We start from the raw sequence: 24,189 nt of genomic DNA, 5'->3' as shown, positions 1-24,189 counted from the left end.
AGCCAGGGGTCACCCCTTCTAGACAATAAAAGAGCATACTCATCATTGAAAGCAGTGACTTCTGCTACCATGAAGGTGTTTTCTGTACAGTCCCTGCCAATTCCATTTGTCATGAGATACAATAAGTTTAAAAGAAGTCTTGAGTGTAACAGCAAAGTATTTCTTTATACACAATATCTTTAGATAGAAGAATATTTCTTTACAAAGCAGAAGGTAAAAGTCTATGCCCTTACTGCTGTTCATTTGCTCTTTACCCGCTGCTGCTCTGTCCTTTGGTGCATGTCTTGTGATATATTTCTGGACACTTCTTCCCCTTGCCTTTAACCGTATACTGCTTGGGTTCTTTTATTTGCATTTACAAGTTGCAATTGTTCCATCTGGTGACAGGACCTTGGCTGTACCAGTTAATCAGTAAGGGCTATCTGGTCTGTCTTAAACCACAAGTACTTCCTTCTCTGCTGTCATGCAGAAAACGTTGTTTTACATAATAGTATTGCTATTTTTGGAAAGTCAAATTAGTTAGACCAGCATGATTTGTTTGCAACCTCATAGTTAAAGTCAAAATGAATTTTTGACTGAAAGACTTAATTTACTTTTCTTTCATTTATGAATTTGCATGGCTGTATGTATTTGTTTTTATAACATCTCCAGCAAAAAAAAAAAAAAAAAAAAATATATATATATATATATATATATATATATATATATTTTTTTTTTGTTTTTGATGGTCTGCATTCATTAGTAACTTTATATGTTTGCTTACAATGTCTTCTAGACAGAAAGGACACCTCAGAGTCATAAGCACTGGGCCTAAGGCCCTTTTTCAGCAGCGGCCCGGGGATGAAAGCTCCACTCAGAAAGTCAATTACAGATACATTTAGGTGTTTAAACAGCCTCACAATACATTACAACTTTAAAAATAGACTTTTATTTTTTTACACAGAGGTATGAAGACAGCACAATACAGTGGAAAGTAAAGCATTCATAATATCAAGAAATAGTTAATACATGTGATGGTATTCAGTTGTGGTTAGCAACGCAATACAATATATGCATAGTACATTAGTTTATTTTGTAGTAGTATGGAAACAGACCAATAGGGGGACATAAATCTTCATTAGTAATATAAATCATTACATAGTTTCAAGGTAACCTTTTGTAATTTGAACAGTGGGAGTACTAGTTAATGTCTTGGTTTGAATGTGTTAAGTATCTAACTTAATGAGGTTAGTGAGAGTAAAGTATGATGGGTATGATATGTAGGGCTTGACAGATTGCTCTAACCTGAGGAGCAGTCATAACACAGCCAGCTTTGCTTCAGTTGTTGCCTGGTGAGGTTTTTAAAGGAGGTTTTAGAGGATGTCTTTTGTATGCTAATGGGGAGGCTATTCCATTTTTTAGCCACTATACTGCTATATAGTGAGTCTCCAAAGTTATTATTGCTTTTGGTGACTTCAAGTAATAGTTTGCTATTTTTACTATAAAATAAATCTGATATAAAACCAAAAAGATAGATCTTCTGAATGTTAAATAAATGCAATCTTAGTTTCACCTTTTACATGGCATTGCCAGGTTGTCGCTGCAATATATTGTCATTTTTAAAGGTAAAGGATATCTGATACTAATTATATCAATTTGATCAATTAAGTAATTGTTTACTACATATCCAGCTAGAATACATTATAACACCAGTTTTAGGAGAAGTGCAACACACTAATGTCACCATAAATAAACATATTTATACGTACTGACAAACATTCATATAGTTTGCTGTCTTTAATGACCTGATTAGTTACAGACACATTTGATGCAATGCATATATATAATACATATTGATAGGGGCACATTGCTAAATATGGTAGTATGGATTGTAAATTAGACTCTGCTGCACAAGCAACTAGAAGAGCAAAGAGGGAATCAGAGAAGTGAAGAGGGCATGGAATATGACTGTATCATGACTTGATTGTTTAAAACCACCCTGTTTTGTAGTACTATTTATTTATGTTATTTATTTGCAGTTGGTTTACCAGGATAGTCCATTGGGCCAAGATGAGCCCGTTTTCAATGGAGTCCTAGGGAAAAAAGCTCCAAAAACAAGCAAGATTACAGTAAGTTTTAGGTTACAATCATTACAAACACTACAGACTAGTGAAAAACATTACAAAATAAATACTGAGAAGCCATTACATCTTAAGGAACCTTGCACTTAAGAGGTGCCTTCTAATACATTCTTTGTAACTAGTTTAGTACATGCAAGAGCAGGATGTATGAGTTAGGAGAGTAAATGAAATGGATGTTGCCAGTATAAAGAGGGGAGCAGATTATGTGGGGTGGGAGCAGGAGCATTCCCACTGGGATATTAGATGTGAGTGAAGATATTTTTTTGAATGAAAAGTGGTTTGAGGTAGTACAGATGGATGGTGGTAGGGAGTTCCAGAGACGTGCTAGACCATAGGATAGGAAATTTTTACCTGGGGGGCAAGTTGGTTTATACAGTTCTATTAGGTTTTGGTTGTAAGATCTTAGTAGTCTATCATGGAGGTGCATTTTAAAGGCAGAGGAAAGGGAGGGACAAAAGGAGGAGTTGAAAATGAGCTTGTGTGCAAGAGTACATAGATAGTTCTAGCCATTTTAGTTTGTGGAGAGATATACAGTGGTGGTTGGAGGACTTATGGCTAGTAGCGAACTTGGCAATTTTGTAATAGCAAGAGGAGAGTTGTGTTTTAAGCAGGGGCGGCCCGTGCTATTGAACTGCCGGACTGCAGCCCCCTCAACTTTAAATTAACAAAAATAAAAAGAAATAATTCAAATAAATAGAAAAAATTTTTTTTAAATTTGCGGACTTTGCGCATGCGCACTAGTCCAGACTGCTGCTGAGACAGTCTGGAGCATGCACAGATTGTCCCAGCAGCAGTCCTGACTGGGAAACATGGAGAACAGAGCTCCCAGAAGTCTATGCAGTTTTAAACTGCATAGACTGTCCTGGGAACTCGCTGGGGAAACGCATCGGGGTCGGACTGCAATGTCAGCAGTTTAGGATCTCACGTGACTGGATTAGAGTTTGCTGCAGTCTCGTCGGGGGGAAGATCTCGCGATGGGCAGGGTCAGATGTGTACGGGTTTTGGATAGGGATCGGATGTGTGGTGGTGGTTTACAGGCATTTTATTTCAGACTTTGGAGTTATGGCAGGATTAATTTGGACTTATGGACTACAGGTAAGTGTGTGTGTGTGTGTGTGTGTGTGTGTGTGTGTGTGTGTGTGTGTGTGTGTGTGTGTGTGTGTGTGTGTGTGTGTGTGTGTGTGTGCCCCAGGTGCAATATACTGGTGGTTAGACTCATGGTGGTGTGGTAGGGAATACCTCAGGCTTGAACCATGTACCTTGTATGCAGGTGTTAAAGACCTGAATTCCCTACCCACCACCATTTGTAACACAATTGCAGATTTTTGCCTCATATTTGATCTGATCTATTCCTCATAATATCTGTGGTTTGTAAATATTGCAATGCTTGATATTTGATGGTGCAGTGGTAGCATTGTTGCTTCACAGCTGCAGGTTCTTGGGTTTGATTCTTGGCTGGGGTGCCTTATTTGTGGGGGCTCTGTATCTTCTCCCTGTGTTTGTGTGAGTTTGCTTTTGTGTCCTCCCATGTTACAAAGACATGTCTGCATTATTTCTTCCTGGGCCTCTGCTGAAAATTGTTTTTTTTTGTTCCAAGTTAGACTGTCCTGATTAACAAATGTTGAATAAAATTGACAGGCATTTGAATTTCAGACTTCAGGTTTCTGAATGTTTACTTCCTTACATATTTGATGGTGCAGTGGCAGTATTGCTGCCTCACAGTTATAGGGTTTCTGGTTTGATTCTTGGCTGGGGTGCCTTCTGTGTGGAGTCTGCATCTCCTCCCTGTGTTTGTGTGGATTTGCTCTGGTGTCCTGTCATTTTACAAAGACATGTGTCTACAGTATTTCACCCTGGGCCTCTGCTGTAAATTGTGTTTGTTCCGTCAGAAGTAAAATTGACAGACATTTGAATTTCAGACTTCATATTCTTCAGAAAATACATAGTAAAACATCTTTTTATTCTAGCAATAAACATATAGTAACACAGCCTTTTATTATAGCAATTGTTTAAGTTTATAAGATGACTATTTGAAATTTGTCCTTATTTTTCGGACTGTAATACTGTTATTGGCTTTGTCCAGGTTTTTTGTGCTAAGGTTGACAGCTATGGCAGAACTGAATTCACTGAATATGTTTGAGGGCTGTATTCCCTCATTACTGGGTTTGTTCAGGTGTTTTGTGCTAAGAGGTTGACAGCTATGGTGAGAACTGAATTCATTAAATGATAGCCATTTAAGTTTCAGTATTCCTCTCTTTCACAAAGCAGCTGATTTGGCGTAATGGTATGTTGCTCTTGACTGTTTTGCACAGGGACCTTGGCAGCAAAATGTACAGTGGTAACACAGTATTTTTCTTTCACAAAGCAGGTGATTTGGCATAATGGTATGTTGTTCTGACTCTTTTGCACGGGGACCTTGGCAGTAAAATGTATGATGGTAACACAGCATTTTATTCTAGCAGCCTTCCAAGATTATACAAGCAATGTTTAATGTGTCCCTGGTTTTTGCCCTTTTCACCCACCCCAATAAATTTGGCTTTTTCCAGACTTATTGTGCTGCGAAGTTGAGATGCAGTTGAGTATTGAGTAGATTTTACAAGGAGCTGAGAGCTGCAGGGGAAGAGAAGTTTAGTGCTGATTATGCTAAGTCAGCTCGCATTGCTAATAGCACAACAGGTTGTGTACTTGCTTTTGATGCAGAAGGTTGTTGGTTCTACTCCCATAAGGGGTGAATACTGCCGTACTGAAAGTTAAGATACTAACTATGAGCCTGTTATCAGTTTGCCATCCATTTCCTATTGCGATATTACTAGCTTATTTTTAATGTAATTTAGGCAATTTATTCCTCAGGGGCATCAGACACTTTATTTTTCAATGAAACCATGAAATATAAAGGTGATTGCTAGCAGCAACCTCTTCATTACAGATTTATTTAACGTGGAATTATTTAGATGACTTTTTTACTACTTCAGAGATTGTGCATATTTACTGATAATGGTGGACTGTAGAATTGTGCATATTTACTGATAATAGTGGACTGTAGAAGTTTGAGTAGACTTTTATGATGGAAATGTTCTGAATTGGGCAGTTTTGTTTAATTGTTTACTGGAAAAATGTTCAAAGCAATAGGAAGGTGTATCAAAGAGCACATGTATGTTTCATATGCAAGGGGCCTATGATTTGAAAACAGCCCAGAATTAATTTTTATCTGCCACAGGTAAAATGTATTTTCTTTGAATGTGGGTTTTAATGTTGTTTCAATGAATGTGAGTTTCAAGGGAAGAGAAGTTTTAATGCCAAGTTTGTTTAGCAGATGTCTTAGTGTTTGTGCTGTAAAATGCAAAATAAAACTTTCAAATGAAGTTCAAATCATCATAGAAGTAAATCAGTATGCACATTAGTGTTTATGGTAAATGGAGTGAAATAGCAAAGTAATGGATCATTGGACTGGCTGCAGGGGGAGGCTCCATTCGACCATGGTTTTGTGAGGGGGAAGGGCGGCAAACTTAGGCAGCCCCAGCTGAACTATACCTCCCAACTGTCCAGATTTTCAAAGAATGAATAGATTTTTTGCTTCTTATTTTTGGTTTGTTCCTCATAAAATTTGTGTTGTTTTGGCAAATCATTTAGGAATTAAGTCACTAAATAATGACATACTAGTTTCAGACTTCATAACCTTCAGAAAAATGCATGCTAAAGTAAGACCTGTTCTATCAATGGTCCCAGTTTATACAATGCAATTTTTAGTACTGTTTGTATGTTCCCCCAATATATTTGGCCTTGTCCAGATTTATTGCATTAACAGGTTGAGAGGTACATGCAAATAAATTGCTTTATATAATTAGGCATAGCCAAACCTCTCAACTGTCCCTGATTTTGGCTCAAAATGTTGCTCTTCCCCTAATGATCCCTCCGCAAAATAGCAATTTTGGAAGAAAACATGGAGGGTTTATAATTAAGAAATAACTGTAATAATCAGATTACTTTTATTTCAGAAATGCATGTAGATTATTTTATTTTGTCAGCTGCTCAAGTCAGCAGTACTAATATTAAAGTGTCCCTTCTTTGACAGGTTCCCAGCTGTATTGTGTTGCTATTTTATGTTTTTACATCACATTTTTGGTCCATTTTTCATAAAATTGTGTTTTTTTGGCAAATTAGTGACATATAATTAACGACTGAAGTTAGAATATAATGACAGACATTTGAGTTTCAGATTTCATACCATTCAGAAAATCCATACTAATGCAAAACCTCTATTAGCTTTCTAAGTTTATAAGAGCAATATTTTAAAAATTGTCCTTATTTTTGGGCCTTTGTCCCATTTCTTTGTATGGCTTTGTCCAGATTTCTTGCTCTGAGGTTGAGAGGTATGACAAATGTGTCAGGGCCATCACAAGTCAGCCAGAGACATTTCAAACTGTGACATACTTGTTGCACCCCACTCCCCCATGTAGTGACTCTGGATGTGTCGAAGCAAGGCAAGGAGTAGTTATGCAGTGTAAATGTGCAGAGAATCCCACCCATCCAAGGTAGACACAAGTAGTAGAGTGGCTTTTCATCTGTCCTTGATTTTTACAGAATGGTCTGGTTTCTGTCATATTTTTTGTACTGTTGATTTATGCTTATTACTCAAAGTGCCTGTTGCTCTGTGTTTCAGTAGCAATACTTTAATGACCATCAGCTAAGCTTGGCTGAGATTGCAAGATGCAAGTAAGCTTTAATAAGCATACTGTTAAAGAATTGCCAACACTGAAAGCCTTTCTGTTGCCATGTAGAGAATACTTAACTAGATAATGTATAAGCCTTGGGTATTGAAATGCATATGCCAGTATTTGTAATAAAGGACAGAATTACATTATTTTAAGAGTCTCATTACACTTGGAGACTTCCAGTCATCTCTGCAGACTTTACCCGTAAACCGAATGCCAATCGCATGGTCCATAACCTGTACAGTAATCCTTTTAAGCAATGTATCTTGAGCTTATTTCTTGTTTGCTTTTCATTTTTTACTTTGATCATGCTTTCCCCATGAAATACATAGATGTCAGGCAGCAGGTCTTTTTTTGGATAAGGAACATTTTTACAAGTGGGGGCATCAGAGATTTCTACTTTCAGCATGTTACTTGTTACTTTAATAAAGCTGAATATAAATTATAATTAGAACTGCAGTGCAAGAAGTGGTTTGAGTTGAGTGCTGCTTGTTTTTCTTATACTTGATTTTGACTGGCATTCCATTAATGTATTTAAAAAAAGTAATTTATTTTTTCATGCCTCACAACCTTTTTTGTTTCCATCTAGATATTAAGCTGTCATGCAGCCAATGCATTGAAATATTTTATTCTTCTACACTTCATTTTGTCTTGATTCGACACTCATAATGAAGGTTTGGCACCCAGGGCAGTATATTTAGTTTTTGTGGTTTGCTACTACAGGTGTGTGTGTGGTAGGGAATACCTCAGGCTTGAACCCTGTACCTTGTATGCAGGTGTTAAAGACCTGAATTCCCTACCCACCACCATTTGTAAAAAAAAAAAATTGCAGATTTTTGCCTCATATTTGATCTGATCTGTTCCTCATAATATCTGTGGTTTGTAAATGGGGCAATGCTTGTTATTTCATGGTGCAGTGGTAGCATTGTTGCCTCACAACTGAAGGTTCTCAGGTTTGATTCTTGGCTGGGTTGCCTTCTTTGTGGGGTCTGTATCTTTTCCCTGTGTTTGTGTGGGTTTGCTTTTGTGTCCTCCTATGTTACAAAGACATGCCTGCATTATTTCTTCCTGGGCCTCTGCCGAAAAATTTTTTTGTTCGAAGTCAGACTGTCCTGATTAACAAATGTTAAATAAAATTGACAGGCATTTGAATTTCAGACTTCAGGTTTCTGAATGTTTAATTCCTTGCATATTTGATGGTGCAGTGGTAGTATTGTTACCTCACAGCTATAGGTTTTCTGGTATGATTCTTGGCTGGGGTGCCTTCTGTGTGGAGTCTGCATCTCCTCCCTGTGTTTGTGTGGATTTGCTCTGGTGCCCTGTCATTTTACAAAGACGTGTCTGCAGTATTTCTCCCTGGGTCTTCGGTGAAAATTGTTTTTTGTTCTGTCAGCAGTAAAATTGACAGGCATTTGAACTTCAGACTTCATGTTCTTCAGAAAATACATGGTAACACAACCATAACGCAACCTTTTATTCTAGCAATTTTCTAAGTTTATAAGATGAATATTTGAAATGTGTCCCTATTTTTGGGACTGTATTCCCCCATTATTGGCTTTGTCCAGGTTTTTTGTGCTAAGGTTGACAGCTATGGCAAGAACTGAATTCACTGAATATGTTTGAGGGCTGTATTCCCTCATTACTGGGTTTGTTCAGGTGTTTTGTGCTAAGAGGTTGACAGCTATGGTGAGAACTGAATTCACTAAATGATAGCCATTTAAGTTTCAGTCTTCCTCTCTTTTACAAAGCAGCTGATCTGGCATAGTGGTATGTTGCTCTGACTGTTTTGCACAGGGACCTTGGCAGTAAAATGTATGGTGGTAACAGCATTTTATTCTAGCAGCTTTCCAAGATTATACAAGCAAGGTTTAATGTGTCCCTGGTTTTTGGGCTTTTGACCCCCCCCATATACATTTTGGCTTTTTCCAGTTTTCTTGTGCTGCGAAGTTGAGATGCAGTTGAGTATTGAGTAGATTTTACAAGGAGCTGAGAGCTGCAGGGGAACAGAAGTTTAGTGTTGCTTAAGTGAAGTTGGTTTTCCTTGTTAATAGCACAACAGGTTGTGTACTTGCTTTTGATGCAGAAGGCTGTGGGTTCTACTCCCACAAGGGGTGGATGCTGCCATACTGAGAATGTTCTCCTTGGTGAAGATACTAACTATGAGTCTATCAGTTTGCCATCCATTTCCTCTTGCAATATTACTAGCTTATTTTTTTAATCTAATATAGGCAATTTATTCCTGAGGGGCAACAGACACTTTATTTTTCGATGAAACCATGAAATATAAAGGTGTTTGCTAGCAGCAACCTCTTCATTAGTTACAGATTTCTTTAATGTGGAATTATTTAGATGACTTTTACTTCTTCAGAGATTGTGCATATTTACTGATAATGGACTGTAGAATTGTGCATATTTACTGATAATGGACTGTAGAATTGTGCATAGTTACTGATAATGGTGGACTGTGGAATTGTGCATATTTACTGATAATGGTTGACTGTAGAATTGTGCATATTTACTAATAATGGTGGACTGTGGAAGTCTGAGTAGACTTTTATTATAAATGTTCTGAACTGGGCAGTTTTGCCATTATGGGTGCATGCATTTTGTTTCATTGCTTACTGGAAAAATGTTCAAAACAAATTTAAAACGCCCTCTAACAACTGTACTGTATTGTACAAGGAATATAATTTAGTACAATGAGGAAGGTGTATCAAAGAGCACATGTATGTTTCATATGCAAGGGGCCTATGATTTGAAAACAGCCCATAATTAATCTTTATCTGCCACTGGAAAAATGTATTTTCTTTGAATGTGGGTTTCAATGCTGTTTCAATGAATGTGAGTTTCAAGGGCAGAGAAGTTTTAATGCTAAGTTTTCATTGTGAGACTGCATTGCTTTGTTTAGCAGATGACTTAGTGTTTGTGCTGTAAAATACAAAATAAAACTTTTAAATGAAGTCCAACTCATCATGGAAGTAAAGCAGTATGCACATTAGTGTTTATGGTAAATGGAGTGAAATAGCCAAGTAATGGTTTATTGGAATGGCTGCAGAGGCTCCATTCAACCATGATTTTGTCAGGGGGGAAGGGCAGCAGACTCAGGCAGGCCCAGCTGAACTATACCTCCCAACTGTCCAGATTTTCAAAGAATGAATAGATTTTTGCTTCTTATTTTTGATTTGTTCTTCATAAAATTTGTAGTTTTCTGGCAAATCATTTAGGAATTATGTCACTAAATAATGATACACTGAGTTTCAGACTTCATAACCTTCAGAAAAATGCATGCTAAAGTAAAAACTGTTATTCTATCAACTGTCTCAATTTATACAAGAGCAATTTTTAGTACTGTTTATATGTTCCCCCAATATATTTGGCCTTGTTCAGATTTACTGCATTAACAGGTTGAGAGGAACATGCATAGCCAACCTCTCAACTGTCCCCAATTTTGGCTCAAAATGTTGCTCTTCCCCCTAATAATCCCTCCGCAAAATAGCAATTTTGGAAGAAAACATGGAGGGTTTACAGTTAAGAAATAACTGTAATAATCAAAGTTATAGATTACTTGAAATGCATGTAGATTCTTTTATTTTGTCAGCTGCTCAAGTTAGCAGTACTAATATTAAAGTGTCCCTTCTTTGACAGGTTCCCAGCTGTATTGTGTGGCTATTTTATATTTTTGCATCACATTTTTGGTCCATTTTTCATAAAATTGTGTTTTTTGGCAAACTAGTGGCAAACCACTAAAGACTGAAGTTAGAAAATAATGACAGACATTTGAGTTTCAGATTTTATACCCTTCAGAAAATTCATACTAATGCAAGACCTATTCTATTATCTTTCTAAGTTTATTAGAGCAATATTTAAAAAAATGTCCTTATTTTTGGGCCTTTGTCCCACTTCTGTGTATGGCTTTGTCCAGATTTCTTGCTTTGAGGTTGAGAGGTATGACAAATGTGTCAGGGCCATCACAGTCAGCCAGGGACATTTCAAATTGTGACATACTTGTTGCACCCCACACCCCCATGTAGTGACTCTAGATGTGTCCAAGCAAGGCAAGGAGAAGTTATGCAGTGTAAATGTGCAGTGTGTCCCCCCATCCAAGGTAGACACAAGTACTACAGTGGCTTTTCATCTGTCCTTGATTTTGCAGAACGGTCTGGTTTCTGTCATATTTTTGTACTGTTGATTTATGCTTATTACTCAGATGTATGCTTATTACTCAGAAAGTGCCTGTTGCTCTCTGTTTAAGTAGCAATGCTTTAATGACCATAAGGTAAGCTTGTCTGAGATTGTAAGATGCAAGTAAGCTTTAATAAGCATACTGTTAAAGAATTGCCAACATTGAAAGCCATTCTGTTGTTGCCATGCAGGGAATACTTGACTAGATAATTTATAAGGCTTGGGTATTAAAGGACAGGATTCCATTATTTTAAAAAGCTCATTACACTTGTTGGAGACTTCCAGTCATCTCTACAGACTTTACCCGTAAATTAAACAGAATGCCAATCATGTGTGGTCCATAACCTGTACAGTAATCCTTTAAGCAATGTATCTTGAGCTTGTTTCTTGTTTGCTTTTCAGTTTTTACTTTGATCATGTTTTCCCCATGAAACAAGTAGATAGTTGTCAGGCAGTAGGTCTTTTTTGGATAAGAAACATTTTTACAAGTGGGGGTATCACAGAGATTTCTACTTTCAGCATGTTACTTGGTACTTTAATAAAGCTGAATATAAATTATAATTAGAACTGCACTGCAATGAGAAGTGGTTTGAGTTGAGTGCTTCTTGTTTTTCTTATACTTGATTTTGACTGGCATTCCAGTAATGTATTTAAAAAGTAATTTACTTTTTCATGCCTCACAACCTTTTGTTTCCATCTAGATATTAAGTAAGCTGTCATGCAGCCAATGCATTGAAATATTTTTATTCTTCTATACTTATTTTTGTCTTGATTGGACTCTCATAATGATGATTTGGCACCCAGGGCAGCGTATTTAATTAAACTTAGTTTTTGTGGTTTTGAGCATAGCTCCTCCCCTTTCTAGGGTTGCCACCTTCCTTTACGGCTAAAACCGGAGCAAAGCCACGCCCCTCGCATCACCAGTAACCCCGCCCACCCCAACCCCCTCTCCTGCCAACATACCTCCTATTTTGTGATGTCACGACAGCATCACTCAATGGGAACGCCCTCTTTTTTCATTCCCGCCACCTGCTTTTGGCTGATTTACTATGCTTTTCTGTAAAAAAAGCATAGTAAATCAGCTGATTTACAAACTCCGATAGTCTGTTTCCTTTTTGAAACAGAATACCGGAGTTTGTACAGTGTTTTCCGGACTACCGGAGAATCAGTTTGATTTCCTGATAGTCCGGAAAAAAAACGGAGGGGTGGCAAGCCTACCCCTTTCTAGTTGGCCACCCCCTTCCCCTTGACCCCACCCATTCAGCTGTCTCCTGCAGCCCCCCTTTGATTTGAAGTCACCAACTGCCACTGCTTTTAAGGGAAGATTGTAAGTTAGTTAGGAGTGGGGCTCCATAGAGGAGAAAGGGGATGAGAAATGTAGTAGACAGAGTGAATTTAGTGGAGGGGGTGAGGTAATGATTTTGTCGGTATAGCATGCCAAGTTTTTGGTGGGTTTTTTTGATATTTAGTTGTAGATGGGAGTTGAATTTAAGCTGATTGTCAATTTTGACCCCTAGTAATTTGGCATCTGATACCAATTCAAGAGATGTGTTGTTTTGTCTAGTGATAGAGATTGTGCTTATATTGAAAGAGGTGGCTTTAGAGGGAGTAAATACCATTAATTTGGTTTTAGAGGCATTGAGTGCTAGGTGATTTTTTTTCATCCATTGTTCGGTGGTTGAGAATGAGTCTTGTGTAAGCTTTAGGAGTGTATGGATGGAGGTGGCAGAATAGAAAATAGTTGAATCATCTGCATATTGGATTATATTTGTGAAAGGGATGGAGTGGTGGAAATCATTTATAAATATATTGAAGAGGAGGGGACCCAGTATGGATCCCTGGGGAACTCCAGTTGGGGTGTTAAGGAATGAGGAGCTACAATAATACAATGCTTCTGAAAGTAGCTGGGAAAGAACTTTAAGTGCTACAAGACCCAAATAGCATGATTGCCTTAGTGAATGCCTAATGTAGCTATGAGATGAAGACCTAGTCGTTGAAGTCCATTAATGGTGTTTGTATTTGTGGAGAAAGAAAGCGTTACCTGTTTAACCAGATGGAGCTGCAAACCAGTTTGGGAAAGTCCTGCAGCTGGTAGCCATGGAGCCCTATCTTACCCATGATTTTCCATTTTAAGGACATTTGGAAACAGTAGAAAGGGGATAACACTAAGGAATCCAGCACAGTCCTTATTGTAGATGCACAACTGAGACAATCTACAAATTTTCAGGATGCAGATATCTCCCTGCAGTCTAAAGATCAATAAAGGCAAGGGTAATATGAGAACCAGTGTAACAGTGGAGGGTTCTGCAAAGACCAACATGTGGGTAAACTTATCTAGGGAGGCAGGAAAAACCTAGTAAAGGCAGAGGGTGGCAAGTAAGTGCCTAGGGAAGACAATGTACCAAGAGCCATGACTTGGGGTAGAGTAACAGGATAGGATACCAAATGATAAGGATCCTCCAAGACAGAGAGAGAGAGAGAGAGAGAGAGAGAGAGAGAGACTTTGGATCAGGGGATGGTAAAGAGAATTCTTTAAAGCATTGGAGAGAGCTACCTTGAAGAGGAAAGACTACAGACATTCCAGCACCTGCCTTAGATGCCTACCTCTCATGACACAGAAAAAGAAGAGGACTTAAATGTGTTCACCAATTAAAGCCATTTTATTGAACATGTATACCTCAGATACAGCCGATTGTGACCAAATGCATGAATAAATGCATAAATAGCTGAAGAAGTACATTGTTTATCTTGTTATCAGATGTATCATACTGATGGGACAAATAAATGAATAAATGCATAAATGATAGTGGCAGAAGCATATAATTCAGTGTGCTGTTGTCAGACAATATGTATAATAGGTTGATACTGTATATATATACATATATATATATATATATATATATATATATATATATATATATATATATATATATATATATATATATATATATATATATATATATATATATATCAGACACATAGAATGCAACCTATTACAACCCCCTCACACACTTATGCCTAGCAATTACAAACATTTTAACTGTGTATACATCTGACATCTGACCATAATCAAATGACTTAGTGAATGCATAAAAAATATCCAGAAGAATACACATACACACACACACACACACACACACACACACACACACACACACACACACACACACACACACACACACAGAGGTATTTAATTACTTTTTGTTGATTAACCAATCAATAATGCATATTATTAATCAAAGCACATGCATGTAGTAACAACACCTAATTAAAAAAATATAAACTAGATATTCCATAACAAAAAAAGAGCACTATAGTCCTCCCTATTGCAAAGAAAAATAGACATCCAGCATAGATTAAGGGGTATCCATCAATTATCACCAGGATGGTAATATGCCCTAACTTCTGACTAACTTTTATTGATTTTTAACTTATTTTTCCTGTTCTTCTGAGCTTTCAAAAGTTTTAAATACATGCTAATATTACTAACCCCTATCTCACCCAGTTTCCACTCCCATTATTTAAGCTTAAGTAATATAATTCCTAACCCAGCTACCCAAAAACAATACTATCTTTTTCTCTGATGCCATCCTACCGAGATCCTCATATACCAGACAAGTAAAATTTTTATTTTTGAGGGGCATCTTGCCAAAAATTGCTTCCCACTCCAGGAAAATACCCATACATGTCAAGCAAAGTGCCTCTTTGGACCTCTTCAAGAGGAACCTTGACGATTGGATGGGAGAAAGGAAATTCACCCCAGGGATCACGTCAGTTGCCCTGCTAGACAGGGGTCCAGGAAAGTAAATAATGTGGGAAGAAATAGCCAGGGAATTGTTATGGCTAGGCTTGTATATGCCCTAGGGATAATAGCCTAGTACCAACCTATGAACCTATGAACCTATGAAAACCTCTTCCCACCAAATTGTAATGATCTTACATTGCCAAAACATGTGACTATGTTCATCATCACGATCCCCACACCTCTAGTGTGAAGAATATATTCCAGGTAATTGTTGTGAAATACATACATTGTAAGTCATTATAATCCCAGCACTCACACACACACACACGTACACACACACACACACACACACACACACACACACACACAATTAAATGATTGCTGCAACCAGTCTTTTTCCTGTTTTACTCAAGTTGCTCCTTTCATCTGCTATGCCTGTCTAGGCTGTACTTTTAAATAGGCTGTCAAATGTGCCTAGGTTGTCAAAATCAATTTTAATTATTAAAGATAAAACATTAAATTCCATATGCACATAGTAAGTGACTCAGTGATCTTTTGTTTTGCTCTACCTGCTTTGTGAAACTGGTCCTGATACAGAAAAAGCCGTTCTTTCCCTAACCTGAGGCAACCTCCAGACTTAAAATGCAGTCACATTTATTTTCCAAATTGTTGGAGATGGGAGGCAACAAAACAATAAACAAGGCAGTAAGAACTGTGTGAGGACTTCCCATTATTGTGAATGTTCTAACAACTACATGGGCTTACATATCCGTGAATATAGGAACTGAGGTCTGATTATAGATTCTAGCTTGTACCTGGAGCTGCAGAGGTGACTCAGCATTCAGCTGATTGGTATAGTGCTGATGACAGACGTCCATGCAGTGCATTATGGAATCCAAGAGAAACTGCTCGCTTGGTAGAATCTAATTGCAGAATTAGCAGTTTTGGTCAGAAAATGCAGCAAATATTCTACTTTTGCAAAAATATTATATTTATTTAATTTTTACACATAGAATATATTGCCTGTGAACAGATTTATGCAGCTGAGTGCAGCAATTACTCCAATGTTTTATTGAAGGAAGAGCAGATAAACGACATGAGATTGGTAAATACGCCTACTTTCTTCAAAAATTCTATACAATGAATGCAATTTAAGAAAATGCAGTTACAGGTGCACAGTCATGGTACTTGATTGCATGTAGAATAACCTAAATAAAATACTGTTTTATACCATTGAACACTCTAATATGCTATAGACATGGCACAGAACATGTTTTACTTGTGTTAGGGCTGTCTGACGTATTTGAAAAGTGCAAACTCTGTGCTATAGGTCCTAATGAGTTAAGTTGCTAAATGAGCATTCAGATTTCATGCTAATGAAGTGCCAGTTATTTAGTGGTATGATCTGGGATGCATCAGGGGACTGTGGCAAGTATAATACAAGATGCCATGGCAACAGCTGTAAGTCAGAGTCACATACATATTTCCCCTTAGCTGTGTAACAAGTAGTAGGCATGTAGGGGTCCTCGGCACATGTGTTCATAGGTTCATAGGGTTCGTAGGTTATTAGTAGGCTTTCGGCCCTAGGGCCTATACAAGCCTAGCCATAACAATTCCCTGGATATTCCTTCCCACAATATTTACTTCCCTGGATCCCTGTCTAGTAGGGCGACTGACATGAACCCCAGGGTGAATTTCCTATCTCCCATCCAATCATCATGGTTCCTTTTGAAGAGGGCCAAGGAGGCACTCTGCTTGACATGTATGAGCAGTTTATTCTAGAGTATGGAGAGTCTCTGGGTCAGGAACATATCTACACAGAATATGGCACACTTACGCATGGGGACACACCAGAGTGTGTGTATCATCATCATTCTCATCATCTTCAACCCTTTTTTTTCCATTTTGTACAATGTGGTCAAGGTGTGACATCCGCTGCTGCCATCTCTCTCTCTCTCTCTCTCTCTCTCTCTGTCTCTCTGTGTGTTTCTCTCTCTCTCTCTCTGTCTCTCTCTCTATCTCTCTGTCTGTGTCTCTCTCTCTGTGTCTCTTTCTCTCTCTGTGTCTCTCTCTCTCTCTCTGTCTCTCTGTGTGTCTCTCTCTCTCTGTCTCTCTCTCTCTGTCTCTCTTTCTCAATTTAGTGCTGCACTCATACTTTCTTCAACAGTCATGAATAAATAATATTTACTCTAAAAAAACTACTAAACATTTAAACTTTTTAACTTTAATAAAGGGGAAAAGTTAAAAAGGTTTATGTTTAGTAGTTTTTTTAATAATATATATTATTTATATATTTTTAAAGTTAGTGTTGTGTAAACATACATTCAACATCTAATAAATTAAGGGTCTGTGGTCCTCCTATGAACCCATTTGTCATTCAGGGACATATGCATTGTTTTTTATACTCTTTTATGTATTTGTATTTTTCTTCAAGCACTAGGTTCTATGCATATAACTTTAAGTGTTTTATTGTTTTATTAAATTGATTGCTTCATTGGATGTCACATGATTAGTCTGAGATGTATTTAAATGGCTTGTGTTTTAATAATGGCAGTTCTCAAGAAGTTCCACTTGGGGATGAAACAGCTTAACTGTCTATAATGAATCTGTAGAGTTTTATCTGGGCTTTTGCTGTTTTTTCCATATTTCTGGTGGTGTTATTATTGTTATTTGTTGGCAGTAATGCACTACTTTTTCCTAAAATAAATCATCAATTTCGGGAAGGGACAGAGCAAAATTTAGACAGAAAATCAAGAACATCTTTTGAAACTAAGGACACTTGAGAAGTATGCCACAATATCGGGATAACCTGGCCCTTTTCATACATGTTGCCATTACAGCAAGCATGTAGACTTACTAATCTGTAGTGTAGCCTGTGGTGATGACTGCAGCAATCCTATACCTATGCACATTGATCTTCCCATGTACTACTGCATGGTTATGCTACTATCATCTCCCAATCTGTCCCCCGATGTTGACTGCCCTACTCTATATATACCTTTTGGTCCCAAGGAATTGGATGAACTCTGTGACAAGTACATATGTACAAAATGCATGGCAAATACAGTTGCTGTATATATTCCCATGTTTGTCCCCACTTCTACCATATAACAAATCTGCATAGCTGTCCCTGTGATTATAGCATGGCACAACCAGGATATCCTCTGTATCTGCAACTGTCATATTATCAATCCAAGTGATATATCATTGATATCACTGTTTCATGTGTTCCCAGCTGTCTGCTTGTCCAGAGGATGAGGGACATGTAGAGACTTGTCAAGTATGGTTCTGTAGAAAATTATGTCCTACTGCAGGAACTTAGAACACATGGATGGTTCCTGTCAGAGAAGGGGGTGCTGATCAGTCTTTATGGGACCAGATAAGGTAGACAGCAAGAGGTTATCTGGTTTGATTCTTGGCTGGAGTGCCTTCTGTATGGAGTCTGTATCTTCTCCATGTGTTTGCATGGATTTCATCTAGGTATTCTGTTTTTCTCCCACATTCCAAAGACATGCAGTAGGTGCATTGGACACTCTAAATTGTCCATAAGTGTGAGTGTATGTGCAAATGTGTGGTACAAAACAACAGTCATGGCAGGGCTAGCCACCTGGCGGTGTTAACTTTGGATCTAGATGATTATCACTGTTAAAGTGACACTGACCACATGAGCAAAAATGGGAAAAAGGGGTTATGGGTGTATGGATGGATGGATGAGGTAGACAGTGGACCATGACATAAATGCCGTATGAGAATTACAATCACAGATAACAGCAGTGTCCTAAATGTGTTACCAACATGCTACACCATACCATGGCAAAGGAAAGTTCCATAGCTTCCAAAAAGTCAGCTATAGTTGGGGGGAAGGGCTCACTGGGGAACAATAGGCTAACATTCCTGGAGAGGTGGGCACTTGTTTGTGGATGAACCCACCCCACAGACATCTTGTTGGAGGCTGCACTAAGTTAGTACTAAGTTCAGTATATTTCTGTGCAGTAGCCCCGACACAGAGATTGTAAGCTGACCGTAGCACGTTACCTATATATATTGTAAGAGGTATATCAGGTATACAAGCTATGTCAGGATGGCAGGAGAGGTAGGTTGTAATTGTATGATACTTTTTGCATGGACACTCTTCATAAGGATGCCTGTGAGGCATAGTTTTGTAACAGGTACATATACTCATTCTGGTGTGTCTTGTGTATTCACATGGCAGACTGCTGCTTTGGTGACACTTGAAGAGGGTGTGACAGGAATAGACACATAAGGATGCTCATACAAGGGCTGCTGCTAATGATGATGAGAAACAGATCCTTGAGCTACAACTTGATGATACAGTGGCACTAGCTGACTCCCGGCTTAAGGTGTGGCCTTGTACAGAAATGAACCTAAGGCTATGCAGTATGAGCACTCATCATCCCCATTGGCTGTGCCCACCAGTGATGCTTCTGTGTGGGTGTGGCAACAGCAGGTAAATACATTTCATCGAAGATGGCTATAACCACCATTTTGAAGCTATTTAAACTTGCCTAACACTTGTATATGTCACAGATGATCTGTGACACTTGGATGACACATAACATCAATCATCAGATGTGCCATGATATCATCAAGGCACAGTCCACCGCAACCTAATGTAACCTGGATATTATTGCTGTATTGTAAGGAATCTGTGAGGATATAACCCAGCTCTGGCAGATATTCCATGAGGCTATGAAATCTAAGGATGACTGGTCATATGTGGTATGTGGTACCATATGCATTGGCCTAATATACAAGTTGAATGGTAAATGGGGAGTGAAAATACATGTCTGGGGAAGTTTTTGTTAGCAAGATGAATTATAATGGGATATGTACAATTAGGAAAAGAAAAGCCCTCAAATGCCATGGAAACATATGTAGATTCCTATAAACTAAGTCATTCTGGCCCACATTTAAGTAAAGCTGCTCTTTACCAAAATCCCATTAGATGGAATTATTGATGTGATCAGGCATATACATGGGTTCTGTTGCTTTTGGCATCATCGCAGTATTATACCTGATTGTTCAGCCACAAAGGAAAATTTTCTATAACAAGTAAAACCTACTTGCCTCAAAAGCAGAATATTTTTAGAGTAAAGCAAAACAGAGCAACGACACATTAAAGCAATTGTTTTGAGGAAGGGTATAACTCAAAGGGCACTGGCTACACAGCCAGATTAGAACAGCATTAACTGCTCTTCTACTGTACTACAAAGCATTAAGGATCTGTACAAAGATTCCTTTGCCCCAAGGTAAAGGAAAAACTGTGCAGTCAAGGAAAAAATTAAAACATAAAAACCTACATATTCACCCCTTTTGGAGATCATTCATTAGTGTGCCTTAACTAAAACTTGCCAGAAGAAAAGAATCAGTCAGTTCTGCGCAGTACTCATTAATTGTTTTTGTTCATGTGAAAAGTGTATTCAAATAAAAGAAATGAGTGAAGAATAAATAGGAAAGTATTCCTCAAGGGAATCACTAAAGTGTCAATTATGTAAAAAGCAGCATACAGGGGTAACATCAGCTGCAATGAAATATAAACTGGAGGATAAGCCCCCAGAGTTGCTTATATTTATGAAATGGCTGTGGGACAAAAAGCCTTATTTAGGTAATCTGAGGGGTTTTGTCCCCGCGGGAACATGAAATTTGCTGTTTTAATAGTCATCAGTATTGTTCTTTTATGTGTTCCTTTGTGCAGTGGACGTTTTTAAATAAATTGTTACTTAAGGGCGATGGCTATGAAGTGAGGTTTTGTCTGCTATGATGCAAATCATAATGAAGGCCTATTTAAAGTCTACTGAAATCATTCAGAATGGTTCTAAGTACTATTATGTCATACCAGAGAAATAATCAGCAGACAGTAAAGTGGGATCCAAACAGATCAGTCAAATTGTTTATATTTGGTTAAACAGCTTTTGCAGATTGCTGAAAGAACAAACCCAAAAAATGCCAATGCAATGAGTCACTAGTGACTAAAGTTTTTTGTTTTTAATATGTGCTGCTTTTATGAATTTGCTACATTATTTATAGTTTAAGGATGTGTCAGTTTTCTTAATTTATCTCAGTTCATGACAAATCAAATTAAGTTTTAAAACTTGTTACTCTTTGGTGTATTCTACGTAAACTACTGTAACCAAACTACATCCAGTTTTAGCACAGACTGCTGCTTTAGATAGAAAAAAACATATAAGTGAATTATTAAGAATGAAGCAAGACTCTTGAATTTAATTAATCAGACATAACGGAGCATGTTGGAAAAGTTTTACTAGATTTATTTAATACTATAATGAGGAACAGCCAGACTAGTTGATTACATGAGAAGGGGACATTGCCTCTAAAATCCACATGCACACTGATGTGCCCCATTGCAACTATACTCTGGCCCCCAATTTGCTTTAATTTGCAGATATTCCTCAAAATAATGTGACAATGTATCCAACAACGTCTCTATCTTAAACATTGGATGATCAGTCCAAGCTAAGTTTTTTCTTTGCTGCTACATATAAATGACAAATACCAAGAGGCTTTACGTGTGGATTTGTATAACTCAATGATAATTACACTGAAATATATATTTTTTTAAATCATAGTCTGTACCAGGAAAAGGGGTGTTTAGGTTTTACTGGAATTTTACTTTTAGAACAGTATTTGCGTTTGAGCTCATGAACGATGAGAGATTTTATTTCTTGTAAATGTTTGCATTTTATAGCCATATCAGATATAATGGTTTCTGTTATAAAGCTGCTACCTGTAAAACTAAAAGCAATATGGAGTAGAGTATGTGCAGAAGAGGGTAAATTATTCTTAACCTAGAGAAAACATGTTAGATATCGAAGCAGCATTAGCAAAAGCAAAGTAATAGTTAGAGATCCTCTCAAGAGAATGAGAAATGGTTAGTCAGGTTCGACAGGAACCAGTCCTGTATCAATGTTCCTTGGTATCACAAGGAATGCACAGAACATGAGCAATAATAGTTGAGAGGAATGACCTAAAAGCAGAACTCATGAAAAATACATTGCTGTAGTTGTAACAGCAGAAATCAACATGAACCATCATCACTACATACAAACTGGAAAACTGTGGCCAAAGCCAACAAGATACTGGTATGTATCCAAAGGGGAAGAGACTCCAGTGAGAGAAAGGTTATAGTCAGACCTTTCAACTTCTTTGTTCAAGAATCATGGATAAAGACAAAAAATCTATGTCTATGTGTGGAGTGTGTGTGTGAATGTGTATATGAGGGGGCAGTCTTTGATTATTACTCTAATTCAGTTAAAAGTTAATAATACAACATGTTTTACATCAACATGCATTTTCTGAACAGTGTGAAGAATAAAACTTTAAATATTTGTCATTGTTGATCAACTGTTTTCATTCCTCAGTTATTTACCAGAAAATGAACAATACAGTTTTATGAGATATAGGTCAAAATATGAGGCAAAATTAGGGGCACTCTGTAAAATCAGGGACAGGAGAATGACTGTTATATTAACCCCTTAGAAATCCATGGAAAGGCCCAGCTGAAGCATTGTGTTTATTCCTGGCGCCCATCCGGGGATAAGGATGTCATCTTAGTGAAGGAGCTACAAAAAGGCTACCAAGCAATGGAGAATAAGGGACAGGAGGAGAGGTTACAGGAATTAATCTTATTCTCACATGAGTATAGATGAGAAAGGGGAGATGCAATAAAGGTGCAGAAGGTGCATACAGCTCAGTAAGAAAGTCAGAGGTGGAAGGAGGGGCATGTCTGCCCGATTTAGGTTGCAAGGTACAACAAAGACATCAGAGAATATCTTTTACAGAGAGAGAGTGGTCAATGAATGAGTTGTTAAAAGACTGTAACATAATGGAGTCCGTTATGAAGACTTAGTATGGGTGGTATGTTAAGAAAAGGCACTTACAAGGACCAAGAGAAGGGTGCTCACTACACTAACAGGTAGACTAAATAAGTAATGTCTCTTTTTTTCTGCACTTGTTACCATGTAATGTAATACAATGTAACAGCAAAAAGACTCAAAAGGCATTAAGCTTGTGGAGAGGTACTGTGGGTACTAGAAGTGGACAAACAAAGGAAAAAAAAATACACATCTCTAATATTTATAGCACAGAGTCCAGATAGTGGGTCTGTAATCTTCCAAGACACAACCAAGATAGATAGATAGATAGATAGATAGATAGTTCATGACCTTATTCAGTTCCTATATATTTTGAAAATATATAGTGATCATAGCTAACCAACCCTTCACTTTATCATATGTATCGTTTTGTTTTTAGAATAGCCCTGTTTTTGTTGCATACCTTCTTAAATTTTCATACTACTTTTGAAACTTCTGATTTAGCACAGGCTGCTGCTTTAGATAGTGCAACGACAAACCAAAGAATGTCAAATACAGACAGTGAACAATACCCCAAATTAATGATGGCAAACTAACGATTCATGGCAAAGCACTGTGTATTTCTCTTGAAATTTCAATACATTTGGAAGATTAACATAATATATACACTTTAAAAGTGTCTCCTTCAAGTGCCAGTTTGCTAGTAACTGGTGGTGCACCAAACTCACTGTCATTTGCTTTAAAAAGTAAGTTCTTTAACTCCTATTATTCCAGTCTTTCATTTCTACATAGCACTTCTAACACCTGATCTTATAAACTACATAGCCCTACCAAAACCTGAACCCTAAACCTAAAACTCCCACCCAGTTCCCAACCCAACCCCTCTGTCCCTCACCCTAAACCTGCACTCCCCTTCCTTAACAGTAAAGACCCCAATTGCACACAAAACCTAAATCTCCAGTTCCTCCAAACCTAAATTTTCTGATTGCTCCTTAACCTAAAAACTTCCATTTTGCTCCATAAACCTAAAATTCCAACACCCCTTAATCTAAATTCTCCTTTCCTTCCCTAAACATAAAACTCCCTTCCTACACCCTAACCTTTAAACTCCCCTGTCATTCCTTAATCAGAAACTCTCCTTCCCAGTCCTTCTCCACAGCTGCTTGTCTGAACTCATGTTCAAGTTCGAGCTCCCCACAGCTGCTTGTCTGAACTCATGCTCGAGTTTGAGCACCCCACAGCTGCTTGTCTGAACTCACGTTCAAGTTTGAGTTCCCCACAGCTGCTTGTCTGAACTCATGCTCGAGTTTGAGCACCCCACAGCTGCTTGTCTGAACTCATGCTCGAGTTTGAGCTCCCCACAGCTACTTGTCTGAACTTATGTTTGAGTTAGGGCTCCCCACAGCTGCTTATCTGAACTCATGTTCAAGTTTGAGCTCCCCACAGCTGCTTGTTTGAACTCTTGTTCAAGTTCGAGCTCCCCACAGCTGCTTGTTTGAGCTCATGTTCAAGTTCATGCTCCCCACAGCTGCTTGTCTGAACTCATGTTCAGGATGGAGCTCCCCACAGCTGCTTGT

Source organism: Protopterus annectens, chromosome 17.part0 (genome assembly GCF_019279795.1).
Source record: "Protopterus annectens isolate FY-2018-M chromosome 17.part0, PAN1.0, whole genome shotgun sequence".
NCBI classification, from domain to species: Eukaryota; Metazoa; Chordata; order Ceratodontiformes; family Protopteridae; genus Protopterus; species Protopterus annectens.
Note: the sequence above shows the minus strand (reverse complement) of the source record.